This window comes from Carcharodon carcharias, chromosome 5 (assembly GCF_017639515.1).
Source record: "Carcharodon carcharias isolate sCarCar2 chromosome 5, sCarCar2.pri, whole genome shotgun sequence".
NCBI lineage: Eukaryota > Metazoa > Chordata > Chondrichthyes > Lamniformes > Lamnidae > Carcharodon > Carcharodon carcharias.
This window is the reverse complement of record NC_054471.1, coordinates 117,984,052-118,004,844: the sequence shown is the minus strand read 5'-3', so window position 1 is coordinate 118,004,844 and position 20,793 is coordinate 117,984,052. Positions and strand designations below refer to the sequence as shown.

Genomic DNA, 20,793 nt, shown 5'->3' with positions numbered 1-20,793 from the left:
AATGATATTACCTGACCTGGAAGATGATAGTTCTGTACATTATATTGTAGAAGGAAGCAGTGGTACATTTATGTTACTGCCTCCCAAAAGAAAAAGCTGGGAGCCAGATGTGTATTCAAGAATTTCAGAAAGCAAGAAGAGATCCTGAGTCTTAAATCAAGGATACATGGAAACTATCATGATGATTGTCAGCCTGTCACCTCATAGCTGATTTCTTAAAATCAAAAATGAAGAACAGCGTTTGAAAGATATCTGCACAACCTCATGTACCCTTCTCCGAAGCAATGTGCTATGACCCCAACAGTTGGTAAAGCAGAATTATTTAAAAGTCCCAGAGGGAAACTTTAAACAACTGTCATTATCTACATTGTTATGTTTCAGATACAACTCTAAATTCAGGTAACAGGCCACAGTTCTTGAGAGGTTTTATTTTAAACTAAATGAAACATTTTATTAATTTACACAAGTTAAATATATACACATGGTTACAAATTACTCCTATCATAACTTTTAACAAATTCCCAAACTGATCTCCATTAAGGCAACAGCAACCCATAGGCTTAACCAAACATCAAGCAAAGCATTTTCACCTTACAGATTCAAAATGAAGTTCTTTTCACTTTGGTTCCTGTGGAGACAGTTGTAGGCTTACAGCTTTGATCTTACATTGCCCCTGCTCTGCACACACAAAACTGCTGAAGTTATATCCAGCACAGCTCTTGAATATAAATTCTCATTGTATCTCCAGCCACTTTGAACTCCACTTCTTCTAACAATAAAACCCCTTTCATCGTAGCAATTTTATTAGTAATATAAACATATTGCTTTGTCTCTGTTAGCTAGATGTCAGATTTCACCCCACTTCTTGAATGCTCTATTCAAAAAATACAAATGCACTCCACCTCTCTTACATCTCAAAACATTAAAGCACCCAGACTAGCTGGCTTTAATCCAATTAAGACACACCAACAGACTAAACTTCTATTTTAGAAGAAAAATATTTTCCAATAATGTTATATGCATTAATAACTAAATGACAAATGCTAACAACAGATTGTTCCACTGTGCAGAACCCTACTTGTTGTATTTAAAGGGCAGGCACCAGAAACTTCAGCTGAACTGTCCTTTAACAGAAGTGAAATGCTGATAATTAGTGCCAGATTGAATCATAAATAGATGGAAGAGACTGCAAAGGTCTGGGCTGACATGGAGGTTAACTTTCCATTCATCCTTCACTTTCAATTAAAGGGGCTCAGAGGATTGTCAAAACATGAAGTCATTAAGGGGCATTTGCCTGCATTTTTCTGTATTGCTGGTTACAGACCAATTGGACATTAATAGAGTAAAAGAGCAGTATTATGCACAGGAGAGCAAATGGCTGCAGGTATGTAATCAGTGATCTTCTGGACTCTGAGAATGCCAGCAGGCCCGTACAATTGTACTGACCAGGCCTGATAAACCTAGAAAAGTTAATGAAATTGTGCTTCTTGTAGAAAAAGGCATACATTGCTCATTTACGTGTTTATGCACAGTGTAACAGACTAATGCATATGTTCCCTCATCTGGCCTGAAAGGCTCTGAGGCATAGAAGTTGACTGGCATGATGGGCTGGATTTTCATGGAGTTGGGGAGACTCCGTGGAAGTCCGGAAGTGGCTGGGACCTGATTTCGGAATTCCAGGTCCCATTCCCGGTGTTCCTGATTTTCACCAGTATAGGTTAAGGGTGAGGACTGCTGCAGATCCCGGATCTCTCAGGCTGAAAGTCCAGACATCCATTAGAGTGTTAAACCAGCTGTGCCCCAGATAAAACATTGCTTGATTAACAGCTCTGGGTCTCTGATCTATTCTGTCAATTGCGCAAAGTTTATTTACATAATATAAAAATGTTTTGTTTGCTTGCCGTTTCCGCTATTGATATTTTAAAGTGTTTGGATGATTGACACTTTTATTGGGCTGTAGTGAAAGGAGTTCTATTTTCAGAAATTGGAAACCTATGACTGAATGGTGTTTTTTAAAAGCTTTTTTTAATACATCCTATTGTCACTATAGGGCTAATTGGTTCTATAAGAGCATATTTTGAGTGAATGGGCATGTGAGTGCCATAGCTTGGCATGGTGGGCATGAGGGACTATAGGGAGGGTGGAGGGGCATAGCCAGGCATGAAGGGTGTGAGGTGCCATGAGGGGTGGGTTGGGGGCATGAGGTAGCATAGATGTTGGAGCTGGTCCAGTGGTACAGTCTTCACTTGAACCGTGCTAGGACCAGCGTCCTGGTGAATCAAATAACTAGGGCTGTAGAGAGGGCTTTAAGCTAAATAGAGGGGGGGGGGGAGAGTTCTGGAGAGGGGAGACATAGACTTACAAAGCAAAAGGATATGGCAGCTTGGAGAGCAGCCATTTAGGTAATGAGACCCAGAATGTGACTGGAGGGGCCGAATGTATGAACATAAAAATTAAGCAGCAAATAGGGTCAAAGGGGGGAAAAATGGTAAAAAGGTAAAATTAATGGCTATTTACTTAAACACACGCAGTATTCGGAACAAAATAAATGAATTACTGGCACAAATAGAGGTTAATGGATATGATTTTATAGCCATTACGGAGACGTGGTTACAAGAAGATCAAAGCTGGGAAATAAATATTATGGGATATGTGACCTTTCAAAAGGACAGGCAGGAAGAAAAGGGTGGCGGGGTAGCTTTGTTAGTATGGGATGGAATAAGGATGATAGCAAGAAATGATCTTGGATCGGGAGATGTAGAATCCATATGGTAAAGGTAAGAAATAATAAGGGAAAGAAGATACTGGTGTGAGTAGTCTATAGGCCCCTAACAGTAGCTATACAGTAGGGTAGAGAATAAATCAGGAGATAATGAGGACATGTAAAAAAGGCAGTCCATTAGTGACTTTAATCTTCATGTAGATTGGGAAAATCAAATTGGCAGAGGAAGCCACAAGCAAGAATTTATAGAGCATATTCGGGACAGTTTCCCAGAACAATATGCTGTGGATCCAACTAGGGATCAGGCTATTTTGGATCAGGTAGTGTGTAATGAGGCAGGTTTAATAAATAATCTCAGAGTAAAAGATACCCTATGAAACAATAATCATAATATGGTAGAATTTCGCATTCAGTTTGAGAGTGAGAAACTTGGGTCGGAAATAACTGTGCTGAACGTAAATAAATTAAAAGAATTGGGGGCTGAGTTGGCTGGAGTGGACTGGGAATGCAATTTAGCAGAAAAGATGGTTGCTGAACAATGACAGACATTTAAGAAAATAGTTCATGACTCACAACGAAGGTATATCCCAGTGAGGAAGAAGGATGCTAGGAAGGGGGCAAACCAACCATAGTTAACCAAGGAAGTTAAGGATAGCATCAAATTGAAAGGAAAAATGTATAATATGGCAAAGATTAGTGGTAAACCAAAGGATTGGGAAAGTTTTAAAAACCAACAAAAGACCAAAAAAATAAAGAGGGAGAAAATAAACTTTGAGGGTAAACTAGCAAGTAATATAACAATGGACAGTAAGAGCTTCTTTAAATGTATAAAAAAGAGAGTGGCCAAAGTCACTATAGGCCCCTTAGAGAATGAGGCTAGGGAAATAGTAATGGGGAACCAGGAAATGGCAGAGGAGTTGGATAAAGACTTTGCATCAGTCTTCACAGTAGAAGAAGCTAATAGTATTCCAAAAATACTAAATAATTAAGGGTCAAAAGGCAGGGAGGAAATAAATACAATAACTATCACTAGAGAAAAAGTATTAGGGAAACTGATGGGTCCAAAAGCCGCGAAGTCCCTTGGACCTGATGGGTTGCATCCTAGAATATTAAAGGAAGTGGCTGCGGAGATAGTGGATGCACTGGTGGTAATCTTCCAAGAATCCTTAGATTCTGGAAAAGTCCCAAAGGATTGGAAAACTGCCAATGTAACACTCTTATTCAAAAAGGGAGGGAGACAAAAAACAGGTAACCATAGGCCAGTTAGCTTAACATCTGTCATTGGGAAAATGTTAGAGTCTATCATAAAGGGTGTAATAACAGAGCATTTAGAAATGAATAATATAATCAAGCAGAGTCAGCATGACTTCATGAAGGGGAAATCACACCTGGCAAATTTATTAGAATTCTTTGAGGAGGTAACAAGCAGGATAGGTAAAGGGGAACCAGTAGATGTAATATATTTGGATTTCCAAAAAGCATTTGATAAGGACCACACATAAGGCTACTTAAAAAGATAAGAGCGCATGGTGTTTTGATAGTATATTAGCATGGATAGAAGATTGGCTAACTGATAATAGACAGAGAGTTGGGATAAAGGGGGCATTTTCAGGATGGCAACCTGTAACAAGTGAAGTGCCACAGGGATCAGTTCTGGGGCCACAATTATTTGCAATATATATTAATGACACAGATGAGGGGAGTGAATGTACTATCACCAAGTTTGCGGGTGACAAAAAGAGTCTATATATAGGGATATAGACAGATTAAGTAAGTGAGCAAAAACTTGGCAAATGGAATATAATGTGGGAAAATTTGAGGGTTTGCACTTTGGCAGGAAGAATAGAGGAGCTGAATATTATTTAAATGGAGAAAGACTGCAGAAAGCTCCAGCACAGAGGGATTTGGAGGTCCTCATGCATGAATCACAAAAAGCTAGCATACAAGTTCAGTAGGTAATAGGGAAGGCAAGTAGAATGTAGACCTTTTTTCCAAAGGGAATGGAGTATAAAAATAGGGACGTCTTGCTGAAACTATACAAGGCTCTAATTAGACCACACCCAGAATACTGTGAACAGTCTTGGTCTACCTATCCTTATCTAAGGATAGGTATACTGGCATTGGAGGCAGTCGAGAGAAGGTTCACTAAGTTGATCCCGGGTATGGAGGGATTTTCTTATGAGGAGAGGTTGAATGGGTTGCCCTGTACTCATTAGAGTTTAGAGGAATGAGAGGCGGCCTTATTGAAACATATAGGGCAGAATTTTCCCCCTGTCGGGATGGGGGGGAAGTTCAGGAGTGGGTGCGTGCAGGCGCACCTCCGATCAATGCCCCGATTGGGGAAGGCGCCACCATTTTACGTTGGCAGGCCAATTAAGGCCCGCCCAATGTGGCGTCCGCCAGGAAGTGCTATGTGCTATGCGGGTGGGGTGGAGGGGGGGAATTCCCTCACTGTCACATGAGTTGGGGCATGTCCATCAATTTTAATTAAACTTTTATTAAATTTTTAAAAACCTACATGAAATCTCATCCTGCCCGTGAATGAGGTTTCATGCTTTTTCTGAAGCCCACCAGGGCTCCTGGCCTGCCCAATAAACTTAAGGTTGGACAGGCAGGTCCTTTAACTAGTTCAATTAGTTTTCAAATAGCCTCAATTGGCCGTTGACAGGTTGGCAGGCGCACAGCTGATTCGGCTGCGCCCCTGCTGACCTGAAAATTGAAATGACACGGGGCGACGTTGGGAGTTCCGCACGATGTCATCCCGGAACCTTTTTACGCGTCGGCAAGCAGGCCCCACTCCCCACTCGCAGACCTCAATATCCTGCCCAGAAGATCCTTAAGGAGCTTGACAGGGTACATGCTGAGTGGCTGTTTTCCCTTCTGGGAGGGTCTAGGACCAGAGGGCATAATCTCAGGGGTCGCCCACTTAAGACAGAGATGAGGAGGAATTTCTTCTCTCAGAGGACAGTGAATCTGTGGAATTCTTTACCGCAGAAGGCTGTAGAGGCTGGGTCATTAAGTATATTCAAGGTTGAGATAGACAGATTTTTAGTCAGTGAGGGAATCAAGGGTTATGGGGAAAAGGCAGGAAAGTGGAGTTGAGGTTATCGGATCAGCCATGATTTCATTGAATGGTGGAACTGACTTGATGGGCCGAATGGCCTACTTCTGCTCCATTGTCTTATGATCTTATAGATGGGGCATGGGGTGTGTGTGGGGGTTGAGGGGGTGTGAGGGGTGAGGGCTAAAGGGCTTTATTGTTTTTTTTATTATACCTGGGATGATGTCCTAGAGCCCTCCTCAGCACCCAACAGCTCTGTGTAGGCATCGGTGAAACATGTGAGTTTGAAAACAAGAAATGAAGCTATGAAATCACAAGAAAGTAACTTTATAATCAGCCCCTGCGGCTGCTTCTGACCTCTTTCCGGCGATGGCGGTTCCGGCCCTGTTAATACCTGCGCCCCTGGAAAAAAATTCCAGTCTTTACTGCATTTTCTCCCAAGGCAGGCACGCTGAGCTGGGAAAATTTCCCAACTCGGTTATCTGTCTCGAAAATAAATAACTAGCCCGATAATTTCACATGTAATTTGTGCCTGGTAGGTGTGGTCAGTAGATAATGTAGAGCCAATGAAAGAACTCTATCCATAACTCTTGGGTTAGTCCAAGACTCCTAACACACTGTTCCACGTAGCTCTATAATGTGCAGTATTTTTGGGAACCCACAGTAAACATTGTATACCACCTAATAGAACATTTTTAAATTAATTCACAGGATGCGGGCGCCGCTGTCTAGGCCAGCATTTATTGCCCATCCTAATTGCCCTTGAGAAGGTGGTGGTGAGCTGCCTTCTTGAACTGCTGGAGTCCATGTGGTGTAGGTACACCCATAATGCTTTTAGGGAGGGAGTTGCAGGATTTTGACCCAGCGACAGTGAAGGAACAGATTAGTTTTTGCCTGTTCTTCATTCTCCTCTACTGATATGCAGACCAAGGTACAGTGAATCCTGTTCCTGTTTTCAGTAGTCAGCAAATTACACACACACACACACACACACACACACACACACACATCCATACTGTTACGACCCCAGCTGAGGTTACCACAGGACAAGCCTGATCCCAGGGTGGAATCCAGCTTGATCCTAACTTTTATTTGTTTGTTCAGACACATGGAGAGCAGCTACTGAGCAGAGTCACCGGAGTCAGCTAATGAACTTTACACAAAAGCATGAAACATTTATTAAACAAGAAAAGATGAATTATATTACAATACTCCTTCATTCACAACTATACAGATCTATAGTATTTACAGATTTGTAAGGATAACACAAGCTACAAAAGCTATCTTATACTCTAATGTTCACAGTAAGTAAAGTCCATGTAACCAAAAGGTGACCAGTGATCAGGCACGCCACATTCTGAAACCAACTGACAGATGCCACCCCAGACTGATGCTATGGATCTCTCCTTAACTTCACCTAGACACTTGACACAAGGTGAGCCAACCAGTCTCACTGAACTCTATCTTTCACATGAAGGTTTCCAATCTCTACTTTCCAAGAACTCGCCTTGGAATCTTCTCCCAAACCAACAGTTTCTCTCAAATACCTTCCACAAGGGTCACTTCCAGGGTTTCTAACTCTCCTTTCGATGTTCCTCTCCCCTGGGTCACCACATGTATTTAAGCTTTCTTCCACGCGCACTTTCTCACTGACTCCGCTGTCAACAGTACACCACTGTTTCATATGTGCATAGCAAAGTGTTACAGACCTTCAGTTGTCTCTTTGGATGTTCTGGCTTCTCATAACCATTTATCTCTTTAAGCTTGAAGCTTGGAGCCTTTCTCTCTGCTCCTTACTTTCACTTTCGCAGAACAGGACCTGAGGGTAGAATGTGGGAGATCAGCCAGGAGTACGTTGGAATAGTCAAATTCAGAGGTAATAAAGGCATGAATGACAGTTTCAGCAGCAGATGAGCTGAGGCAGGGGCAAAGGCAGACAATGTTACAGAATAGGCAGTCTTTGTGATAGCATGAATATGTTGTCAGGGTCTTATCTTGGGGTCAAGTATGACATCTAGCATGTGACTAGTCTGAATTAATCCCAGATAGTTGTCAGGGTGAGGGATTGAATAGGCCAGCTGGAGAATGGAGTTTAGAAATGGGGAGGTGGAGATGTAATGGTAATCCAGAGACCCAAGGTAATGCTCGGGGGACCCAGGTTCAAATCCCACCATGGCTAATGATGAAATTTGAATTCAATAAAAATCTGGAATTAAAATTTAAATGAGGACCATGAAACAATTGTCAACTGTTGTAAACACCCATCTAGTTCACTCAAGTCCCTGAGGGAAGGGAACTCTACCATCCTTACTTCATCTGGCCTACATGTGACTCCAGATCCACAGCAATGTGGTTGACTCTGAAATAGTCTAGCAAACCACTCAGTTGTATCAAACTGCTAAAAAGTCTCAAAGGAAAGAAACTGGATGGACCTTCCCGGCATTGACCTAGGCACCGGAAATGACAATGGCAAACTCAGCTCTGTCAAGCCTACAAAGTCCTTCTTACTGTCAGCTGGGGGCTTGTGCCCAAGATTGGGAGAGCTGTCTCACAGACTAGTCAAGCAACAGCCTGACATAGTCACACTCATGAAATCATACCTTACAGATAATATCCCTGACAGCACCATCACCATTCCTGGGTATGTCTTATTCCACTGGCAGGACAGACCCAGCAGAGGTGGTGTCAGGAGCGATTTGCCCTGGGAGTGCTCAACGTTGACTCTGGTCCCCATGAAGTCTAATGGCATCAAGTCAAACATGGGCAAGGAAACCTCCTGCTGATTATGATAAATAAAACCCCCACCCTCCCTTTCAGCTGGTGAATCAGAGCTCCTCCATGTTGAACACCACTTGGAAGAGCACTGAGGGGGGAAAGGACGCAGAATGTACCCTGGATGGAGGACTTCAATTCCATCACCAAATGGCTTGATAGCACCACTAAGGACTGAGATGGCTGGGTCCTAAATGACACAACTACTAGACTGGGTCTGCAGCAGGTGGTGAATGAACCAACAGGAGGGAAAAACGTATTTGGCATCATCCTCACCAACCTGCCTGCTGCAGGTGCATCATTCCACAACAGTATTGTAGGAGTGACCATAGCACAGTCATTGTGCAGACAAAGTCCCATCTTCACATTGAGGATACCCTCCATTGTGTTGTATGGCACTACCACCATACTAAATGGGATAGATTTCGAACAAATCTAGCAACTCAAGCCTGGGCAACCATGAGGTGCTGTGGGCCATCAGCAGCAGCAGAATTGTACTCAAAAACAATTTTTAATTTCATGGCCTGGCCTATCCCAGACTCTACCATTACCACCAAGCCAGGGGATCAGCCCTGGTTCAATGAAGAGTGAAAGAGGACATGCCAGGAGCAGCACCAGGCATACCTAACAATGAGGTGTCAACCTGGTGAAGCTACAACACAGGACTACTTGCATGCCAAACAGCATAAGCAGCAAGTGATAGACAGAGCTAAGCGATTCCACAACCAACAAATCAAAGCTAAGCCCTGCAGTCCTGCCACATCCAGTTGTGAATGGTGGTGGACAATTAAACAACTCACCAGAGGAGGAAGCTCCACAAATATCTCCATCCTCAATGCTGGAGGTGTCCAGCACATCGTTGCAAAAGATAAGGCTGAAGCATTTGCGACAATCTTCAGTCATAAATGCCGAGTTGATGATCCATCTTGGCCTCCTCCAGCAGTCCCCCGCATCACAGATGCCAGTCTTCAGCCAATTTGATTCACTCCACGTGATATCAAAAAATGGCTGAAGGCACTGGATACTGCAAAGGCTATGGGCCCTAACAATATTCTGACAATAGTGACTTGTGATCCAGAACTTGCCATGTCCCTAACCTAGCTGTTCCAGTGCAGCTGCAACATTGGCATCTACCCAGCAATGTGGAAAATTTTCCAGGCATGTCTTGTACACAAAAAGGAAGACAAATTCAACTTGGTCAATTACCGCCCCATCAGAATACCCTTGATCATCAGTAAAGTGATGGAAGTGCTACCAAGGTGCTACAAACAGTGCTACCAAATGGCTCTTGCTTAGCAATAACCTGCTCACTGATGCTCAGTTTGGGTTCTGCCAGGGCCCACTCAGCTTCTGACCTCATTACAGCCTTGGTTTAAACATGGACAAAAGAGCTGAATTCCAGAGGTGAGGTGAAAGTGACTGCCCTTGATATCAAAGCCGCATTTGACCAAGTGCTGCATTAAGGAGCCCTAGTAAAACTGGAGTCAATGGGAATGAGGGGGAAAAATCTCCCCTGGTTGGAGTCATACCTTGAATGATTAAAATAAAGAGTGCTAGGCAAACTTCTGGAAACTAATGTTCGGATCAAAATCACTAGTCACTTAGACAAGTGCAGGATAATTAAGGAAGCCAGCATGGATAAATTAAGGGAAAGTCATATTTAACTAACTTGCTAGAGTTTTTTGAGGAGGTAGCAGAGAATCTTGATAAGGGCAATGCTACTGATGTGGTGTATATGGATTTATCAAAAAGCAGTGCCACACAACAGACTTGTCAGAAACATTTTAGCTCATGGAATAAAAGGGAGAGTAAGCATTGGAATAAGACATTAGATGAGTGACAAGAAACAAAGAGCAGTGGTTAATGGTTGTTTTTCAGATTGGAGGAAGGTTTATAGTAAAGTTCCGCAGGGGTCAGTGTTGGGACACTTGCTCTTCTTGATATATATTAATGACCTAGACTGTGGTGTTTGGGGCATGATTTCAAAATGTGCAAATGATATAAAGATTGAAAATGTTGTCAACTGTGATGAGGATAATCTTGAACTTCAAAGGAACATAGACATGTTGGTGGATTGGGCAGACAAGTGGCAGATGAAGGTCAATGCAGAGAAGTGTTAAGTGAGTCATTTTGGCAGAAAAAATATGGAGAGACAATATAAATGAAGGCATAAACTCTAAAGGAGGTGCAGGTATAGAGGGACCTCGGTTTATATGTTCAGAGGTCATTGAAGGTGGCAGGGCATGTTGAGAGAGCAGTTAAAGCATATAGTATCTTAGGGTTTATTATTAGGGGCATTGAGTATAAGAGTAAGGAGGTCATGTTGAACTTGTATAAGACACTAGTTAGGCCTCAAATGGAGTACTGCGTCCAGTTCTGATCACCGTATTTGAGAAAGGATATGAGCGTATCGGAGAGAGTACAGAGGAGATTCACAAGAATGATTCCAGTGATAAAGAATTGTAGTTATAAGGAGAGGTTGGAGAAGTTGAGGCTGTTATCCTTAAAGAAAAGAAAGCTAAGAGGAGACTTGATAGAGGTATTCAAGATGCTGAGGGGTATGGACAGGTTAAATAGTGAGAAACTATTCCCACTCAATGGAGCATCAAGAACTAGAGGACACAGATTCAAAATAATTGGCATAAGGAATAATGTGATGTGAGGAAATATTTTTTCACCCAGAGGTAGCTGGAGTCTGGAATTAACTTCCTGAGAAGTAGTGGAGGCAGGTTCAATCGAGGTATTCAAAAGGGAATTCAAAAGCTATCTGAAAAGAAAGAATGTGCAGGGTTAGGGATAAGGCAGGGGAGTGGGACTAGGTAGAATGCTCTTTCAGAGAGCCAGTGCAGACTCAATGGGCTGGATGGCCTCTTCCTGCACTGTAAAGATTCGGCGATTCTGTGATTCTAGAGTGGGCGCCCAAAACAATGCCTTCAGTCGCAAAATATTGAATTGGAGGAAATTTTGGTTAATCCAGCACTGGATGTTGGATAAACATTTCCCTCCCTCAAGTTCACCTTTCACATCAACATTGCTTCCCACAACTCAACAAACGCCATGAACCTCACCATCATGTGAACACTCATCCTATCTGCGATTTTGACAAAGCCATCTCTGATCAGCTTCATCACCCTTAGAATCCACATCTTCTGGTCTGCATCCAGCCTGATTATTTTACACCATTGGAAAATGCTCCAAGCTCCCTCATACACTCTCTAACGTTAACGTTTTACTTCTGTGTTCGTTCAATCCCCATGACATCGCCTCTCCTGTAAACCTATTGAAGAGCTCCTTGAGTTTTGATGGTTTAATCCACAAGTCTCTTGTGTTTTTCCACCAATCACCCTGCGGCTAAACCCTCAAATCTGAGGGCTGCAAGGCTTGAGCTTCTCTGGCGTATGACTGCCTCTGCATTCACCGCTAAATCTGGCTGGAAACACTTGAGCAAAACTGCTTTCCCCTCTCTGCAGCTAAATCCTCCTAGAGTGTCTTTAATAATATTTGTTGTAGAAGTGATAAATTGCATGGATAAAAGGAATGCTGGGCTCCACCACCACTCTGCATGGAGATGTCAGCTGAGCCTCTTCCTCCAGTTTTAAAAAAATCATTCACGGGATGTGGGCTTCGCTGGCTGGGCCAACATTTATTGCCCATCCATAGTTGCCCCTGAGAAGGTGGTGGTGAGCTGCCTTCTTGAACCATTCCAGTCCATGTGGTGTAGGTACACCCAGAGTGCTGTTCAGAAGGGAGTTCCAGGATTTTGACCCAGCAACAGTGAAGGAACAGCGATATATTTCCAAGCCAGGATGGTGAGTGACTTGGAGGAGAACTTGCAGGCAGTGGTGTTCCCATCTATCGGCTGCCCTTGTTTTTCAAGATGGTAGTGGTCATGGATTTGGAAGGTGCTATTGAAGGAGCTTGGGGAATTGTAGGTGGGACACACTGCTGCTACTGTGCATGAGTGATGGATGGGTTGAATGCTTGTGGATATTGTGCCAATCAAGTGGGCTGCTTTGACTTGGATGGTGTCAAGCTTCTTGAGTGTTGTGGGAGCTGCACTCATCCAGGCAAGTGGGGAGTACTCCATCACACTCCTGACTTGTGCCTTGTAGATGGTGGACAGGCTTTGGGGAGTCAGGAGGTGAGTTACAGGCTGCACGGTTCCTAGCCTCTTACCTGTTTTTGCAGCCACAGTATTTAAATGGCTCTTCCGGTTCAGTTTATGGTCAATGTAACCCCCAGTATGTTGATAGTGGGGGATTCATTGATGGTAATGCCATTTTATGTCAAGGGGCAATGTTAGATTCTCTCTTGTTGGAGATGGTCATTGCCTGGCACTTGTATGGCGTGAATCTTACTTGCCGCTTGTCAGCCCAAGCCTGGATATTGTCCAGGTCTTCTGCATTTGGACATGAACTGTTTCAGTATCTGAGGAGTTACGAATGATGCTGGGCATTGTGCAATCATCAGCAAACATCCCCACTTCTGACCTTATGGCTGAAGGAAGTTCATTGATGAAGCAGCTGAAGTCCGAGGACACTACCCTGAGGAACTCCTGCAGTGATGTCCTGGAGCTGAGATGACTGACCCCCAACAATAATAACCATCTTCCTTTGTGCTAGGCATGACTCCAGCCAGTGGAGAGTTTTCCCCCGATTCCCATTGACTCCAGTTTTTCTGGGCTCCTTGATGCCACATTCGTCAAATATGGCCTTGATATCAAGGGTAGTCACTCTCACCTCACCTCGGGAGTTCTGCTCTTTTGGCAATGTTTGAACCAAGGCTGCACTGAGGCCAAGAGCTGAGTGGCTCTGGCAGACCCCAAACTGGTGTCAGTGAGCAGGTTATTACTGAGCAAGTGTTGCTTGATAGCACTGTTGATGGCCCCTTCCATTTCGTTACTGATGATGGAGAGTAGACTGATGGGGTGGTAATTGGCTGGGTTGGATTTGTCCTGCTTTTTGTGCACAGGACGTACCTGGGCAACTTTCCACATAGTTGGGTAGATGCCAGTGCTGTAGTTGTACTGGAGTAACTTGGCTAGGAGCATTGCAAGTTCTGGAGCACAAGTCTTCAGTACTATTGCCAGAACACTGTCAGGGCCCATAGCCTTTGCACTATTCAGTGCTTTCAGCCGTTTCTTAATATCATGTGGTGTGAATTGCATTGACAGGCATCTGTGATGCTGGGGAGCTCTGGAGGAGGCCAAGATGGATCATCCACTCGGCACTTGTGACTGAAGATTGTAGCAAATGCTTCAGCCTTATCTTCAGCCTTAGCTGATTAATAATCCACCACAATTCATGACTGGGTGTGGCAGGGCTGCAGAGCTTTGCTCTGATCCATTGGCTGTATGATCACTTAACTCTATTCTATAATATGCTACTTCCACTATTTAGCATGTTTGTAGTCCTGTGTTGCCACATCACCAAGTTGACATCTCATTTTTAGGTTTGCCTGGTGCTGTTCCTGACAGATGGGGACAGAGAAGAAAGAGTTAGGTGAAAGTCAATGCTTCTCAGATTGGTTTGTACATAATACACCAAGAAATTTAGCACAGTGTCCACTTTAGTTCTCTGTAACATAAATGATCTTAACTTGGGCATAGGAAGCATTTTTCCAAATTTGCTGATGACATAAAAAACAGGACGTTTGGTAAAGGATTAGGAAGATTTCAAGTATATAGGATGAAGAATTGGCAAACAGGTGGCAGATACAAGTTGCTGTGGAGAAATGTGAAGTAATATATTTTGGAGGAAATAAAGATAGAAATGTGGAGACAGTGACAGTGGTAATGTCACTGGACTTGTAATCTAAGGCCCAGGCTAATGATTTGGCGACATGGGTTCAAATCCCACCATAGCAACTGGTGGAATTTAAGTTCAGTAAATAAGTCTGGAATATAAAGCTTAGTAACAGTGATCATTAAACTATCTTTGATTGCTGTAAACAGCTATCTGCTTCCTGAAAACCCTTCAGGGAAGGAAATCTGCCATCCACCTGCTCTGACCTACATGTGACTCCAGACAAATGGTTAACTACATACGAATTAGGAGCAGGGATAGGCCATTCAGCCCCTCAATCCTGCTCAGCCATTTAATAAGATCTTAGCTGATCTGATTGTTGTCTCAACTCCACATTCTGCCTATCCCTGATAACTTTGGCTCGCTTGATAGCCAATAATCTATCTACCTCTGCCTTAAAAATGCTCAATGACCCTGCCTCTACTGCTCTCTTGGGAATTGAGTTCCAAAAACTCATGATCCTCAGAGAAAGAAATTTCTTTTCACCTCTGTCTTAAATGTAATACCCCTTATTTTTAAACTGTGTTCCCTCATTTTAATCTCTCCCACAAGAGGAGACATCCTTTCAGCAACCACCATAGCAAGTCCCCTCAGGATCTTTTATGTTTTAATAACGTCACCTCTCATTTTTCTAAATTCCAATGGATACAAGCCCAGCCTGTCCAACCTTTCCTCATAAGATCACTCACCCATCCCAGCTATCAGTTGAGTGAACCTTCCCAGAACTGCTTCTAATGCACATATACCCTTTCTTAAATAAGGAAATCAAAATTGTACACAATACTCCAGATGTGGTCTCATGTGCAACTGTAGCAAAACATTCCTACTTTTATATTCCATTCCCCTTGCAATTAATGGCAACATTCTATTTGCCTTCCAAATCACTTGCTGTACCTGTAAAATAACTTTTTTATGATTCATGTAACAGGACACCTAGATCCCCCTGTACCTCAGAGTTCTACAATCTCTATTTAAATAATATGCTGCTTTTCTATTCTTCCTGTCAAACTGGAGAAGTTCATGTTTTCCCACATTATATTCCATCTGCCAAATTTTTACCCATTCACTTCACCTATCTATGTCCCTTTGCAGACCCCTTATGTCCTCCTTACAACTTCCTTTGCTACCTATCGTTGTGTCATCAGCAAATTTAGCAACCATACATTCGGCCCCTTTAATTATACAGATTGTAAATAGTTGAGGCCCCAGCACTGATCCATGTGGCACTCTGCGCATTATATCTTGCCAACCCAAAAATGACCCATTTATGCCTATTCTCTGTTTCCTGTTAGCTAACCAATCCTCAATCCACATTGATGTGTTACGGCCTGCACCATGAGTCCCAATGGTACAGCTCCCATTTGCCCCAGTACTGGTGCCAGTGCCCAATGAATTGGAACCTATTTCTCCCACATTGATATTTGAGTCATGCAATTAACTCTCTAATCTGATTTACCCTACACCAATTTGCTCATGGCTTAGGTAGTCAACCAGAGATTATTAGCTTTGGTGTTCTGCTTTTTAATTGAGCCCCAAGTTGCTCATACTCCCTCAGCAAAAACTCTTTCCTAATTCTACCTATGTCATTGGTACCTATGTGGACCAAGATGACCATATCCTCACCCCTCCCACTGCAAGTTCCTCTCCAGCCCAGAGCAGGTATCCCAAACCCTGGCACAGGGCAGGCAACACACCTGCCTGGACTCCTGCTTTCGGCTGCAGAGAACTATGTCTATCTCGTAACTCTTAATTGCCCTCTGTAATGGGCTAACAAGGCACTCAGTTCAGGAGCAATTAGGGATGGACAACAAATACTGGCCCTGCCAGCCACAGCCCATGAACGAATTTTAAAAACTGAGATGGTATGCTTAATGGAGGGAGGTGTACATGAGGGGTCCGGATGAACAAAAGTCTAGGAGTTCAACTATATAATCTTCAGAATTTGAGTGTGTAGGTAAGTAACTTTAATTAAAAAGCCAATAGCATTTTGGATTTTATAAATTGTGGCATACGAAAGTAAAAACTTTAATGATAAATTTGTATATATATATGAATGTTTAGATTATAGTTAGATTACTGTGTGAAGTTATGTGCCACCCACAATAGAAAGGGCATTAAAATTATAGAAAATAAACAGCATAGATTTACTAGGGAAACAATAGTTATGAGGACTGTTTTGGGATACCAGGACTATTTCCACTGGAGAAAAGCAGATTAACAGGAGATTTAAGATTGTTTTTCAAAATTATGAAACATTTTGATAAGCCTAGGCCCCACTGATCCTCATGGAGTTTAATTGGTTGAAGATCCAGTGGATGAATTGTGCAAACTCAACTCAGTTGAACTTCTCTCCCTCTCTCGATCTCCTTTCTTGTTCCCCTGGATGAAAAATAAGTTTTTGCTTAGCAAAGCCACCCACCCACCAAAACCAATTTTGATCTAGGGATTTCCCTGCTTTTGCTACCCCCATCCCTATAACTCCCTCTTCCTATTTCTCCATCTGATTCTACTTCCTTCTCCATTCCGAATTTTCCCTTTTCAATCCATCACTTCACCTCCTTTTTCCATCTTCCCTTTTCTTCTCCTCCCAACCGCTTGTCCTTCTCTTTTCTTCCACCTTTTCCTCCTTCTTCTCTCTTTTTCCATTACCTTTTCCCTATCACCTTCATAGGTCCCTGCAAATCCTCCTTCCCTCTAATTATAAACCAATTATAACCACCAGAATTATACGATGATGAATTTTAGGGCCTTTAAGTTTACCTCATTTTACCTCCAAAATACATATATGCCTAACTGAAGTTATAAAACTCGTTATTAAATGTTATTTTAAAAATTATCCATAGAAATTCATTCTTTAAGGGATAAGTAGGAAAGTGTGCCAACTAATTGGGCATGACACACCAAAAGCTCCAGATCTAATTTTCTTTGGTCTTTGGCAAAATGTTAGGGCTTAGCATTGCCTTTCCTAAGCAAAACAGGGGGAAATAATCCAGGACTCCCAATTGTTATACTGCACACATATATACACATTGGACAAGGACAAGTTTGGGATTTAGTTATAATGGCCCACACCTTTCAATAACCTCTAAACATAGCCCAACCCTCTCAACACCCACATATTGAGAATGGTATTTTGCCAAGTACTGGGAGTTACCTGTGCTGGTTGAATGAGTCAGCACCTTCAAAATAGTAAGGGAGAAAATTGCTGGGGACATCAATCAATCAAAAAAAACATACGTCATTTTTAGCATGGAAGTTATCCAAAGTTGAAACTTTAGATAAATTCACTGATAGTAAAGTAAATGAAACTATTTGCTTAACAAATTATTAAAAGTTAAATTATCCAGGTGTTACTAATGGAGAGAGATGGTGGAATTACTTTCCCACTTTTCTCACCTCTTGTCTGATCACAACAAAGTGAATTTTTGAGAAGGGAGCATTTTAACCTTTTTGAGTGCTATAATATTAAAGAGCAGACAAAACAGGATTTCTGGTAAGTTTAAGTCAAAAAAAGGATAAATGTTCATTTACACAACACACAAAATGTAAACACAACAAATACCCATTCCCCAAACAATCAGACACACATGCGCAAAAGAAAATAATGATTTCTAGAGATGTAACATGCACTCAGATTACTAACAGAGTAATAAGAAACAAGTCACTTGTTTAAATTGTCTTTAAGATGGAGGTTGAAAACAATGCAGACCAGTAGGAACCTCTCTTGTTTCTTTGAAGAGAAATGGAGGTTCGCAGTTTCTGGCTTTTCCAGGGGAAATTATGGCTCAGCTCCTGTAGTGAAGAATTATAATCTTGCAGGTGAAATGAACTAGCCCATTTTCACTGTGATTGTTTTTTAGAGACAGGGTTTTTTCCTTCTTTGTTGGGTATGATCACCCTTTGCTGCTCATCCCAGAGTGCTTTGCTGGCTCAGCTGTGAATTAATAATGTATTGACATTCTCCCCAGTTAGTTTCAGTCATGTGCTGGCATTAATGATACATTCCATTGTTCATACAATGGGTTAGAGTTGACATGATTGATACACAATGGGGAGATGATTGATATCCCATCATCATTCCAATTATGACTAACTCAATGAAAGACTTTATTTGACATCCATCTTCATGGGGTCGACAGGTTGAATAGCCATTGTCTTATAAATATATTCCATTGAAATGATAAGGGGTAGTTAACTTGCACCTGGGAAAACCATTTGCATTTTTGAGCAACTTCCCAGATGTATTGCATCTGTCTGTCCAAAAACTACAAAAGGAGTCACCTGACTTTCTGGAAACCATTTTAAGGTACAGTATTCTATTTTTTCATGTGGCTTTCTTTTTTAAAGTAGAGTATTCTCCTCTCAGTTAGCTTTACAGGCATGGTGTGACTGTCACACAGATACCAAAATTCAGATTTTTCTTTTTGGTAGGCAATTTTGGAAAGTTAGAAGTGGGGGTGTGGGGTTGGTGTTGCTAGTCCATTTATCATTTAGGAATATTGAAATATGTGCACAGCAGAGTTCAGGCTGTGAGATGACCATTTTCTCCATGTGATCATGTAGCACATCACCTTTTTCCTGGAATCTGGATTGAGCTGTAACTTAAAACCTGATGATCTTAATCCTGAAGTTTATTTTTTTTATTTTTTTAAAGAAAATCATGCTTTGCTTTCTGATAATTCTAAGTTGTGCATGATCAAGAATGAACACCAAGCTGCCTGTTAGTAAAAAAAGGACAGCTGATCATTTATGACATACTACTTAACATACTGCTCATACCTGGTGTGTTATCTGGAATCTAAAACTCACCGAAAACCATGATCACCAGGAACAATTAACATACAATTATTTAAAAGTGTTATGTTAACCTAAGTTATTACCTGAATTAAACTCTTGGCCTTAATTGTGTTAGTGTGTATCTGTGAATGGGAAGAATAATCAAGCAGGAAGAATAGATTTAAACTTGGCTGTGCTGAAAGAGCACAGATTTTCCTTGGTAACTGGTTTTACACTTCAACCAATCTACCTCACCTCAAATCCTTGACACAATCCCAACACTTAGTTTATTGTTGGATCACCATTGCCTAATCTTGTAATATTCCCATCTCAGCCATTTTCTTAAATATACAAATTGTACCATTTATACTATCAGTGTCTTATCAGATTAAAGAGAAAAACTGTGAATGTTGGAAAAACTTAACAGGCTTTTACGCATTTGAAAGAGAGAAGACAGTTTAATGTTTTAGATAAGCATACTTGTTGATGATTTTGATGATGGCTTGCACCCAAAACATTCAGCTATTTCTCTTCTTTAGATGCTGACTGACCTGCTGTGCATTTCAGCATTTTGTGGTCCTATCTGAGAGTTCTACCTTTTGATTCTTTCTTCCTCATCCTATTAGAGTAAAACATTATTTTTCTTATGTATCAATTTTTTTCTGTAAAAAGCAATTTCTGCCAACAATGTAGTTATATAGAGCCTTTCATGTAATAAAAACATCCCAAGGTGCTTCACAGGAATGTAACCATGGAAATACATTTGGGCTGAAAATTTGTGGTGGGTTCGTAAGTACCAGGGTGGGCCTGTCCAGGACCTCTGCTGCTGACTCTCGCTGGGCACAGCTATGGAAAAATCTCCTCTGTGCAATGTAAAATTCAATTGTCAAGACTGGAGTTATAGTGTAGGCTTTATCTGGCTATGACTCAGTCTATGCCCACCTCGAGTGGAGCTCCATACATTCATGCTCCTACAGATGTAAAAACTCCATTCTTTCAAAGGTGACACTTTATGCGTTGGCACAGAGCCAGGGGTAATGTCCACTTCTTTGTAAGATTAAAGAGACTCGATAATAAGCTTTTTAAAAGTACACAACAAATTAACAAACCACTTCAGAGTGTTAAACCTAGCATTAATGTCAGACTGGGGGTGTACTCCAAACGGTATTAAACCTCAACACTTGGCTTAGCGTATTCAAGTTTCACATCAGCACCATCAGCATCCGTCCAAAGTTAGGCTGCTACTTTTAGATTCATACGCATCTGAACTCACTTCATAGTGACAAGGAACTCACGGTAGAACGGCAAGTTGAAGAACTTCAAAGGAGATGTGATTCTCCAAAACCCTCTATTATTTCCTGATGCTAAGAGCCTAAATATTTCGAAGGAAGGCGGTTGTGCTAGAGTGATGGGAAACTCTTTTATAGACAACGTGGGTATATTTCATTAAACAGTACAAGCAAAGAAAACCTTCCACGTCCTACAATGTTAAACAAAAAATATATTTGAGCAGTAATTTATGTTTTCTTTTGAAAAAATATGCTTTCGAAAACTTCTAATTTTGAAACGGTTACTCTTTCCTACCTTTTGTCAGAGACATCAACTCTTGATGAAGATCAACTTTGTGGCGATCGCTGGATAGATTCGAGCCCAGTTGA

The 20,793-nt window shown here is 41.8% G+C and overlaps 1 long non-coding RNA gene across 2 annotated transcripts in view; it reads right to left on the bottom strand.

The window, feature by feature from the left end:
• Positions 1-20,784, bottom strand: part of LOC121278455 — a 79,916-nt gene extending 59,132 nt beyond the window's left edge. For both annotated transcript variants that reach the window (XR_005943151.1, XR_005943150.1), the window contains exons 1-2: positions 20,720-20,784; positions 7,493-7,602 (exon numbers count right to left, since the gene is read on the bottom strand). This is a non-coding gene — a long non-coding RNA (uncharacterized LOC121278455). The remainder of the gene's footprint in view (positions 1-7,492; positions 7,603-20,719) is intronic.
• Positions 20,785-20,793: the final 9 nt, after the last annotated feature.